This window comes from Panthera onca, chromosome B2, assembly GCF_046562875.1.
Source record: "Panthera onca isolate mPanOnc1 chromosome B2, mPanOnc1 haplotype 2, whole genome shotgun sequence".
NCBI lineage: Eukaryota > Metazoa > Chordata > Mammalia > Carnivora > Felidae > Panthera > Panthera onca.
The window spans coordinates 148432769-148443880 of record NC_138343.1 but is presented as its reverse complement, the minus strand read 5'-3'; the positions used below and the strand labels follow the sequence as shown (position 1 = coordinate 148443880).

At 48.3% G+C, this 11112-nt stretch overlaps 1 long non-coding RNA gene across 1 annotated transcript; it reads right to left on the bottom strand.

The window, feature by feature from the left end:
• Positions 1–3461: 3461 nt before the first annotated feature.
• Positions 3462–10494, bottom strand: LOC132667839 (uncharacterized). Its single transcript, XR_009605398.3, has 3 exons — positions 8351–10494; positions 7470–7564; positions 3462–5267 (listed from the first exon to the last, which is right to left on the bottom strand). It is a non-coding gene; the product is annotated as an uncharacterized LOC132667839 (long non-coding RNA).
• Between the last annotated feature and the right edge of the window lie 618 nt (positions 10495–11112).

Here is an 11112-nt window from a genome sequence, read left to right as displayed (position 1 = left end):
ATTGTATTCAGTCTTCTGAAGCACACACTAGCAAGAAAGTCACAGAGTTTTTAAATTGTGCAAATACGTCAGTTTCAAAGACCCTGGAAAGAAACAAAGGACAAGGAACAGAATGATGTCTGCCAGTGCTTGTTGGCTGAGTCAGGAAAGAGTCCTTTACCTGCAGTCCAAGAATTTCTCGAGGGACGGACCCCTGGGCATCTGAGTCGGTTGGGCATCTGACTCTTGGTTTGGGCTCAGGTCACGATCCCAGGGTCGTGGGATCGAGCCTTGCATCCGGCTCCATGCTGAGCATAGAACCTGCTTAAGATTCTCTCGCCAAATACTCAATAATCAAAGACAACAAATGGAGTGGGATTTATGTTTTCTCATTAATATCAGTGTGCATAGAAGAGCTCAACGTGAAGCTTAACAACACCATTTAAGAGCTTTTCGGGGGCAACTGGCTGGCTCAGTCGGCAGAGCGGGTGGCTCTTGATCTCAGGGTAGTGAGTTTGGGTCTGACATCGGGGATCCCAGGGTAGTAAGTTCCTGTCCGACGTCGGGTGTAGAGATTGCTGAAAAGTAAAATCTTTGAGGGGAAAAAAGGGGAAAGAGAGCTTATTGGTGACCTTGCTAGGCAGGTAGGGAAATGTATCTGCAATCCAAATCTTTGGAACACAAATCCATATGCTGATTTTACAAATTTTTCTAATGTGAATAAATAGGCAGAACGTGTTAACAGCACGAATTTACAGCATTGTATGAATTAACTGCAAACACTACCCCCAGAGCTGAGGGGCTGCTTCTCAGTTTACACAGTAAGGAACCTTTGAATTCAGTGCTAACACAACTGAGTTGAAGCGGGAGGAGGCCGGTTCACCTACATTGAGCTGATGTATTTTGCAACTGATATGCTTTTGCTTCAAAGTAAATTCTCCTAAAAAAGATTAACCAGTATTGCCAGTGCGAACCCAAATGTTAAAGGAAAATTATTTTAGGGGTTACTTGATTCAGTTTTGGAAACTTTTTCCATATGCCTGAAATAACTTGGTTATGTAAATATAATTTTTAAACTATGAATTCTATGAAATTTAAATACAGATCAAATATTGCTAATGAAGAGGCACCCAGGGGGCTCAGTCGGTTGAGCGTCCGACTTCGGCTCAGGTCACGATCTCACGGTTTGTGAGTTTGAGCCCCGAGTTGGGCTCTGTGCCGACAGCTCAGAGCTTTGCACCTGCTTCTGATTCTGTGTCTCCCTCTCTCTCTGCCCCTCCCCTGCTCACACTCTGTGTCTCTCTCTCTCAAAAATAAATAAACATTTAAAAAAAAATGTATTAAATATTGCTAATGAAAATTTAGCATCTGGGGAGCGCCTGGCTGGCTTCGTCAGAGGAGTGCGTGGCTATTGATCTCAGGCTCTTGAGTTCAAGCCCCACATTGGGTATAGAGATTACTAAAAAAAATTAAAAAAAGAAAACTTACCATCTGAATTGAAATGAATCATAAGTGTAAAATACTCACCAGATTTTGAGGACTTCATATGAAAATAAAATACTTCAATAATAATTTTATACTGATTACACATTGAAATCATATTTTGGATATTTGGCCGGACTATATCACTAAAATTAACCCCACCTATTTCCTTTACAGCTTGAATGTAGTCACTAAAAACTTCAAGTCCTGCGTGTGGCTCCGGTGATATTTCGAGTTCCTTTTTCCTCACACCGGGGTCTCGTGGGAGAGGGATTCCATTGCCGGCTGTCCTATTGCATGTTGCACCTGCTAGACATGTTTGATTACTTCCTGAGAGTGTCCCTGGATTACATGCCTTAATCCTTGCATTCCCAGGCTTGATGGGATTCAGGTTCCAGATGTGGGTGGACCCCTCACCAGCTGTTTACTTGAAGCATCACACCGGGAGGCAGAAAGTCACAGTCCTTCTGATGGTGACGCTAAGTGGAATCTCCTGGATCCCTCCTTGTAAATTTGCATTTCCCCTTTCACACAGCGAACAGTCCCTGGGAAGATCTGGCTCCCGTTTATTTACCAAATGACTAGAGTTCTGTGCTGCCTTCTGTCTGAATCCGTCACTGCAGTCGGGATTGCAAACTGGTGTTCTTTGCGTTCCACCACTCTTCCGTATCTATTAGCCGAACTCCTTCTGAGGACAAGAGCTCTCCTCGGTCACTAGGCCTGTCTGAAGTAGTTCATATGGGTAAACGCTTCTTTCCCTTTAGTTACCGGAAGAGTTGGTGCACGAATTATGGCAAAGGAGTTTCAGGTTTTTATTTTGTTGGCTTTTCTTTCTGTGCCTTTTTTAAGGTTTTTGTTTGTTGCTAAGTTTTTTAACATAACTTTACCGGGATGCGACTCGCATATGCAATGCCCGCCTTTAAATGTACAATTCAGTGGTTTTTAGCACATTCACAGAATTATCCCGCCATCTGTACGACCAATATTGGATGGTTTCCACCCGGAAGAAGAGTGCATGGCCCTGCCCCAAGCCTCGCAGCCCCAGGCGGCCGCTAGTCTGTTTCCTGTCTCCCGGGATGAGCCCACTCTGTGCACATCATATACGTGGCCTCATACTGCGTGCGGTCCGGGTGCCTGGCTCCTTCATAAGCACTGTGCTTGCTAGATCTATCCATGTTGTAGCACGTGCCAGGACTTCATTTCGTTTTACTGCTGAGTAATAATCCATCGCATGGCCACTCTACAGTTTATTTATCTGTTCCTCAGTTGACCCAATATTTGGGTTGATTTCACTCTTCGGCTGTTATTTACAATGCTGCTATGAGCATTTGTGTGCTATGAGCACACAAGTGCTGTGTGGACATATGTTTTCAGTTCTCTTGGGTGTGTATCTGGGGGTGGGGTGGCTGAGTCATGTGGCAACCCCGTGTTTCACCCCGGGAAGACGGCCGGGCTGTTTTCCAAAGCAGTCAAGCCACTTTGCGCTCCTAGCGGCCGCGAGTGGGGGTTCCCGTCCCTGTACATCCTGCCCGACACCTGTTGTGTTCCACTCTCTTGACTGTGGCCTTTCTGGAGAGTGTGAAGGGGGGTCTCATGGTGGTTTTATCATTTCCCTGATGGCTAATAAGTTTCGTGAGCTTATTGGCCATTTGTGTGTCTTCTTTGGAGAAACCTCTATTCGGTCCTTTGCTTGTTACTTAATTGGGCTGTCTTTGTATTACTAGGTTGTAAGTTATTCTTTAAATAGTTCCTTATGGGGCGCCTGGGTGGCTCAGTCGGTTAAGCGTCCGACTTCGGCTCAGGTCATGATCTCGCGGTCCATGAGTTCGAGCCCCGCGTCGGGCTCTGTGCTGACGGCTCAGATCCTGGAGCCTGTTTCAGATTCTGTGTCTCCCTCTCTCTCTCTGACCCTCCCCCGTTCATGCTCTGTCTCTCTCTGTCTCAAAAATAAATAAACGTTAAAATAATTAAAAAATAAATAAAATAAATAAAATAAATAGTTCCTTATCAGATATATGACTTGCAACAATTTCTCCCATTCTGTGGTCTTCCTTTACATCCTTTGGTTTTCCCTTAAGGGTCCTGCAGTCAGGCTTTGTTCTTTCTGATACTCAGATTGTCCTGGGTTTAGTCACTGGGAGGCCCTCCCCACGGCTTCCTTTTCTATCAACACAAAAGGTAGAGTCTCGGCCAGCTTCGGAGCAGACCAGGGGGCTTTGCAGGCTGCTGCCGTCACCGCCCAAGAGCTCATCCCGTGGCCGCTCCGTCCTGCTGCACAGAGAAGAAGGACTGTCTGCAGTCAGTCACGTGAGCTACCCCTTCTGTGGATGTGGCTGTAGCCGGGGCCCAGGGCCCCAAACACACCAGGTCTGCCCACTCGCTGCTGGCAAAACCCAAAGGCAGGGAAAGGAGTCATGGAGAAACAGGAAAGGGACTGATTTCAGGGAGGCCAGCTCCGGAAGACGGCGGACTGGCGTCTCAAAGACCGTCTCCAAAGTGCCGAAGATACTTGCAGGTGTATTCGAGGAGAACGTGGGGCAGAGGTGGGTCTGTGCAGGTGGGCAGTGAAGGTCAAAGGCAGCTTGTCTCCCAGTGATCCCGGCTGGTCCTGCTGGCTCAGCTCGGTCCTGATGCTCGAAGGGGTAGTTTCGGTTCCACCAGGAGATGCTTTGCCCTCAAGGGCCCTCGCCCCAAGCCAAGAGACCAGCTGGAAGGAAGAACCAACAGGGAAGCGTGAGGTCAAAGGGGAGGCAGCCTCAGTCCTTTTTCCCAGAGCAACTTGTCCCCACAGGGTGTTTTCACCACACTCAGAGCCAAACCATTGTATGAGAGAAGTTGAGATCCCCCCCCCCCCACCTTTCTCCAACATTCACAGCCCCTCACTGATTAGAAAACAGAGCAGCAGCAGAAGGGGGCTCGCAGGTAGGCACAGAAACTCAACTGCATATCTGGTGCGATATTGGCTCCATTTATAGATTAAAAACCGAGGCCTAGGCAGTTTTAAAAACTTGCCAAATGCAGGCAGCTAAATAAAAAGTGGCAGGATTTGTTCACCTGACTGGCAGGTCTGGTTTCTTCCATGGCACACCCTGGCGGCCGGGCACAGGGCCTGGAGCCCCTAGACCGCCAGTCCCACGAGATGCTCCTTCCAAAGGGCTCTCTGGTTAAGGACATTTGGTAACTGCTCCATGGATTAACTTTTATGCCATCACAGTTCACATGAGCTTCATAAAGGCTCTCAAAAGAGCTGCAGAAAAAAATTAACCTTGTCGGATTCACACGTTTCCTAAATGCCTTTGGCCCAGGAAACCCTGCCCTCCATTGGCCCAGGAGCCCCTGCCCTCCACCGGCTTCATTTTTCCCCTGAAGCCCCTAAGAACACCACGGTAGGAGAAAGCTGTCTATACTCACAAAGCGTGCCGGCCTCTTCTTCCCTGTGACCAGCAGTGGGCGATCCGTGGGTGACAGTTTGGCATCCTGTGATTACCCAGTTCCCTCTCGCCTTGCAGGGGTTGGGTTTAGTGTCTAGTCTAGTGTTTAGTGAGGGTTGTGGCTCCAATTTCAGTACAGAATGCAAACTAGTGATGCCTCTATTTCCTTTATCCTTTATGTCTTTATCCTTTATCATAAACCATATCCTTTACCGTTTATGCCTAGGAAACTCCTGAACTGCCAAGCAAAATGAAGATTCCTTGCCCGTGAAGCCATTTCTTTGTGACTTCTGGAGGAACAGTACTGATGGGGCTTTGGGGTGATGGTGGGGTCCGGAGCCGACGGCCAAGGAAGAATTCTTGAAGATGTCTTTGCTGCAAAAAGGTGATTTTGTTAAAGCACAGGGACAGGACCCGTGGGCAGAAAGAGCTGCACTGGGGTTGTGGTGAGTGACTCATGATATACCCTCAAGTTGGGAGGGGGTTAGGGACAGAGTAAGTCTCTAAGGCATTTTGGAACCAAGGTTTCCAGGACCTTGAAAACACCATTTATTACCGTTTAGTAAAACCTCAGTCATGAGACCCTTCAGATGTATACCAGGGGCCATAAGCTTGGAGTATGATTGCCGGCATGTATCCTGGGGGAGTTGAGATAAAGGAGGTTTCCAAAATGAGTTTTTATATGTTAGTTAAAGTAGACTCATGGGATCCTGGGGGTCAGGCTAAGGTTAAGCCAAGATTCCCTTTTGCCCCCCAGCAACGTTATCAACGAGCCAGCTGAGCTCCTAGAGGAAGGTCACTCTGCCTGTTTCAAGGACTTGTAGCTGGGCTGTAGGCAGTAAGGGAATTTAATTTTTCATTTGCCTTTCTTTCCCACACCACCATGGCCAGCAGTTAAACCCCCTTACATCTTGGTGAGGGTGATATTAGGGCTTCAGGAAATGGAGTCTGTAGGTTTCTGTGGATAAGATTGCCTCTTTTTAAAAAAAAAATTTTTTTTAACGTTTATTCATTTTTGAGAGACAGAGAGGGACAGAGCATGAGCGGGGAAGGGGCAAAGAGAGGGAGACACAGAATCTGAAGCAGGCTCCAGGCTCTGAGCTGTCAGCACAGAGCCCGACGCGGGGCTCGAACCCACGAACTGCGAGATCATGACCTGAGCCTAAGTTGGACCCTCAACCGACCGAGCCCCCCAGGCGCCCCTAGATTGCCTCTTTCTTGCAGTTTACTAAGTTCTCCGTAAACTGAAGGAGCCCCCTGTCCTGTATGACGATGATCTCCATCAGTCAGACATTTGCTTTCTTTCCTTTCCCCTGCTCTCGGGCAGCCAGGAGAGTCCGAGGAACATCACACATACATCCCACCTGAGGCGCTGGGTGCTGTTAGTCTGTCCTCTGCCCTCAGCTTGCCCCACGCTCCCTCATCAGTATGAGAACAGTGACCCAGGAGAAAAGTGCGTGGGGCAGGGGCTGCTGATCTCGAAGTATTCAAGCCTTGGGGGCAGCACAATGGATTGATTACAGGTAGGACCTGAAGAGCTAGGGAGGCAAGAAAGTACACATCCATATTCCAGATGGTGCACTGGCCTCTGAGTGTCCCCGGTTCTCACTGAACTCCCGAGTTTCTTGGCTTACTCATTTACTGCATTCTTTAAATTACTAAAGCAATCAAACTAATGTGTGCTACCTAGCTGGAATCCATGTAAGGCAGGTGTTGGGCTGCAGTAGATGGGCAGCAGGACGTAACAACACATCTATGTTTTGAATGTGTGTGTGTGTGTGTGTGTGTGTGTGTGTGTGTGTGTGTGTGTTTTACGTTTATTTAGAGAGGGGCGCCTGGGTGGCTCAGTCGGTTAAGCGTCCGACTTCGGCTCAGGTCATGATCTCGCAGTCCGTGAGTTCGAGCCCCGCATCGGGCTCTGTGCCGACAGCTCAGAGCCTGGAGCCTGTTTCGGATTCTGTGTCTCCCTCTGTCTCTGACCCTCCCCCGTTCATGCTCTGTCTCTCTCTGTCTCAAAAATAAATAAACGTTAAAAAAATTTTTTTTTTTTTTTTAACGTTTATTTAGAGAGCGACAGAGACAGTGCGCACAGGGCGGGGGCAGAGAAAGAGTGGAACGAGAACCGAGGTTCGCACAGAGTCGAGACACCGAAGCGTTTCTTTCCAGGAAGGAACTTTGTGCCGGCAACGCTCTGTTGGGTTCGCACTGGAAAAGCTGAGCCCCGAGTGCAGTGAGGTGTAGTCTTTTATAAATGTTTTTCTTGCCTGTCTCCCATACATGGTAACACCCAGTCACGCGGTCTGATTAGGTGGCCTCGTGTCACAGGGTCGTGAGGCATGTTACGTACGCATACAGCCAGGTTGCCTTCCCTTACCTTGAGGGGTCCCCCCACCAACAGTCCTTAGGGATGAGAGAAAATCCCAAGCAGGCTCTGTGCTGTCAGCGCAGAACCCACCATGGGGCTCGATCCCATGAACTGAGACCGTGACCTGAGCCGAAATCAAGAGTCAGGGGTCTGACCGACTGAGCCACCCAGGAGCCCGGTCACACATCTATGTTTATAAAACACGTACTCACCCCCCAAGTACTCCTCGGAAATTGCCTCTTGTCATCACAATAGCTGTCCCCGATGGACAACATGGTCCTCATTATCCCCATTTCCAGAAGAAAACCTGTGTAATTAAGTGTGTTAGTTCATAAGCAGAATGATCGTGTCCTCTTTTCCTTTTTTTTTTTTTTTTTGTTATTTTGATAAGTGAAAAAAACATGGCAAGTTTACTGCCATAGAGAAGATTGCTTGTACCGTGTGAGGCATCACAGACCTGCCTGCCAGGAAACCCTCCACAGGACGCCCACTGAGGACCCCCCTACCCACACAGGCACCGCCCTGGATACGGTGTATATGGACTGCCTACACAACACCGGCCCACACAGGTGCGGTGTAACTAAGGGCCAGCTTCCCCCCTCCTCTGACTTCAATCTGTCTGAGCTCACAGTTCCTGTTCCTCATAGTCAACAGGGAAGCCCTGTGTGTGCCCGTCATTTCTGGACTTTGAGAACTCTGGGCATATGAGGTTCTGGCTCGATGCTAGGCCTTTGCAGCCTCTTCCGGAAACCTGGGACTCAAGCCAGCGATGTTTGCATTTTTACCTTTCCATACTCTGTCCATGTAGGGACCGGGTGAGGTTTCTAGGCCTTTCTAGAATTTTAGGAAGTAATGTAGCTGGGTCTCTTGCCTCCTGCTGTGTCCTCTTATACATTAGACCATATTACCTGCTCCATATTTGAAGTAGGAAAGATACGTATTTACATGGAAGAAGTCCTAATTGTGGCAACATGAAATAAAGAAAGCACGGCTCTTAGAGAAAGAGAGCCAGATTCAGATCTCGGGGAAGCTGCTGCTTAGCAGAGCGTTATTCCTTTTATATATTCCTTTAATTAAATCCTCTAGCTCCTACCTTCCACGCAGTGGGAACTTAACAGAAGCCTCGAAGATCCAAGTGTGGCCCAACTGTGGCAAGCAGAATGTTCAGAAGCTGGCCTGGTGGGGACACCAGGAACTGGGGACAGGAGCCCTCAGTCGTGTTTCTCCACGCGCTGTCACTGACAAGCTTTCAGAGGCTCCCCTCCAGATCTCCTGAAGCTCTAAGCTTGCGGGGGGTCTAGGAATCTGCAGAGGATTCTTCTGATCCACCGCTCCTGAGGAAAAGAAAATACTAGGAGATAAGACTGAGCCATTTTGAGAACCAGGAGCCTCTTCTCACACTGGGTATTGGGGAGGGACCCTTCCCACGAACCCTGCAGAAGCACCTCGGTTTTATTCAAGAAGCCATTCAGTTTCTTTACGCTGCTCCCACCCCTCTGGGTCGTAAGAACTAATGTAGGAAAAGTGCCTAGCGGTTAACACACGGTGGCGAGCATTAAAAAACAAAACTCAAGAGGTAAAATTTAAAGAGCTACTTGGCTTTATTAAGCGATTCGTGAATTGGGCAGCATTCCGTCCGGCCAGGAGAGACGTGCTCCAAGGAGTTGTCCAAAATGGAAGGTGCCGGAGTCCAGCCCCAACAGGTCCAGGGGATCCCGAAGGATGAACGGCGTCAGCAAAAATAACAAATGCACACAGACAACAGCAGTGTGTTAGACAGGCCACTTTATTGTGGCAGGCGTGGCATTATATGCATTATCCCTTGTGGCGTGCATCATCTATGTTTCTTGGCTTTACCTAATTCTAAAAATGCTCCTTTGTGTCATCACCCATTAAGGAACCTCATGGTTATTTCTTTGTAACATTCACTCCTCCCCTTTGCTTATTGATTAATTTCTTCATGCTACTTTCGTTATGTATCTACGTTTACTTATAGTTTATAAAGCATTTGCTTTGCTATTTTCATGAAAGGCCATCCAGCTCTCAACACCTCAAGTGGAACATTGACAGGGACAGGACTTCTTAATTGTTCAATTGTTCCTTTGAACAATTTGCGGTACAAGGAACAAAAGTATTCGCTTTGGTCTGGGTGCCAGGAGGGAGCCAGGAGGGCCCTGGGAACCCACGCCTTATGCGCTCCCAGAGAGACAATGTATACCTGGGAACTAATGGACCATTCTGTACCTTAACCCACCAGGTCCAGTTACCATCTGGGATGCCTCCTGGGGGCCGAGTGGGCCTAGGGGTTGGAGTAACTTGTATCCATAGATACATTCCTTTGTGGCCGGAGTGGGGCTCTCGAACCCATTTGCCCCCCTCCCTGGCTGGGAAACATATGGGGCTATCTTTCCTTTAGGGGACGGGCAAGCGGGGATGGCACCAGCTGCATAAAAGGTTGCTTTTTTGTCCTGGGGATCATCCCCGAGTTTGCCCCATGGGTTTATTTTGAATCATCAATGCCAGTTGGACCATGGGGATGGCCGTGATGAGTAACAGGAGGGATACCAGTAGCTACCCATTCGGAGGGGCGCCGTGCGTTGCCCTTCCGCCAACCACCCGGGCTGTGCCATCAGGAAGGCTGGACGGATCGGCTCCCGGCAGGAACGTTTTTATAGAAAAGAGGGAAGCAAGAAGTTACTTGCAAAAGAAAAGATGCTTTCAGTCAAGGTCACCTTGGGAAGGGCAAGGGGTCTTACCACGCACATTAGGTCATCTCCTTTGGGGGCAGGGGTGGACTGGAAAGGGCCCAGGTAACCTATTACCTCACTGATACTGGCCAGAAAATTCCAGATTGGCTGGCTTCAAATTCCACTCCCGGAAAGTTTGAAACTGCAATTAAGTCTTGGTTTGCAGGACTGGAGGCAAGTGACTCCACCTTGGGCCTGCGGTTTTCTTTTTGGCGCTAATAATCATAGCGCTATTAATAATCAACCCTCTTGTTTTTTCTCAGCTCATTCATTTATTCCTTCACTTTGAACCACCAGCTGAACATAACCGACCTTCCTGTGTTATTCTGGGATGGCAGTGCTGCCTATTCAGACAACTTTCAAACAAGATCAAGGTCAGGTGTGACCCACGGAGACCCTGAACAGAAAATGAATCTGATTCAAAGGCCTGCTATTTTACTTCTCAAAGGCATTTTTTTAATGCCATTTAAAAAGATTTTTTTTTTTTTTTTTTTTTTTTTTTTTTTTTTTTTTGAGAGAGAGAGTGAGCCGGGAAGGGGCAGAGAGAGAGAGAGAAGGAGAAAGATTCCCAAGCAGGCTCTGCACTGTCAGCACAGAAATCAAGAGTCGGAGGTTCCCCGACTGAGCCACCCAGCGCCCCTGATGTTTATTTTCGATAGCGTATGTTTCCTGTACAAATTTCAATAGGAATAAAAAAAAGTATACGGTGAAAAGGCAGTTTCTCTCCAGCCCTCTGCACTTGGACATCTTCTGAGGCAGTCCCTGCTAACACGTCCCTTTCAACTTTGGAAACAAACTTACAGATTTTCTCTGTCCCCATGCACAAATGAGTAGCACACATTACACACGATTCTGCCCCTTGATTTTTCTTACACATTTTAGAGCCCTTTCCATACCGGCACACACAGAGCACCCTTCCCCTTCCGAGCTGCTTACATGATTCAGTGGAATGGACGCAGCGTGATCTAACCCTCCCTGTGGGTGGACATATTAAAAATAATGCATCTGAAATTGCACCAGCTTGCCTGTCGGGGGGGGGGGGGGGGGAACCGCTGGAGAAGGGCCGGCGGGGCCAAAGGGCGTGTCCATAGCCAACGTCAATCCACGC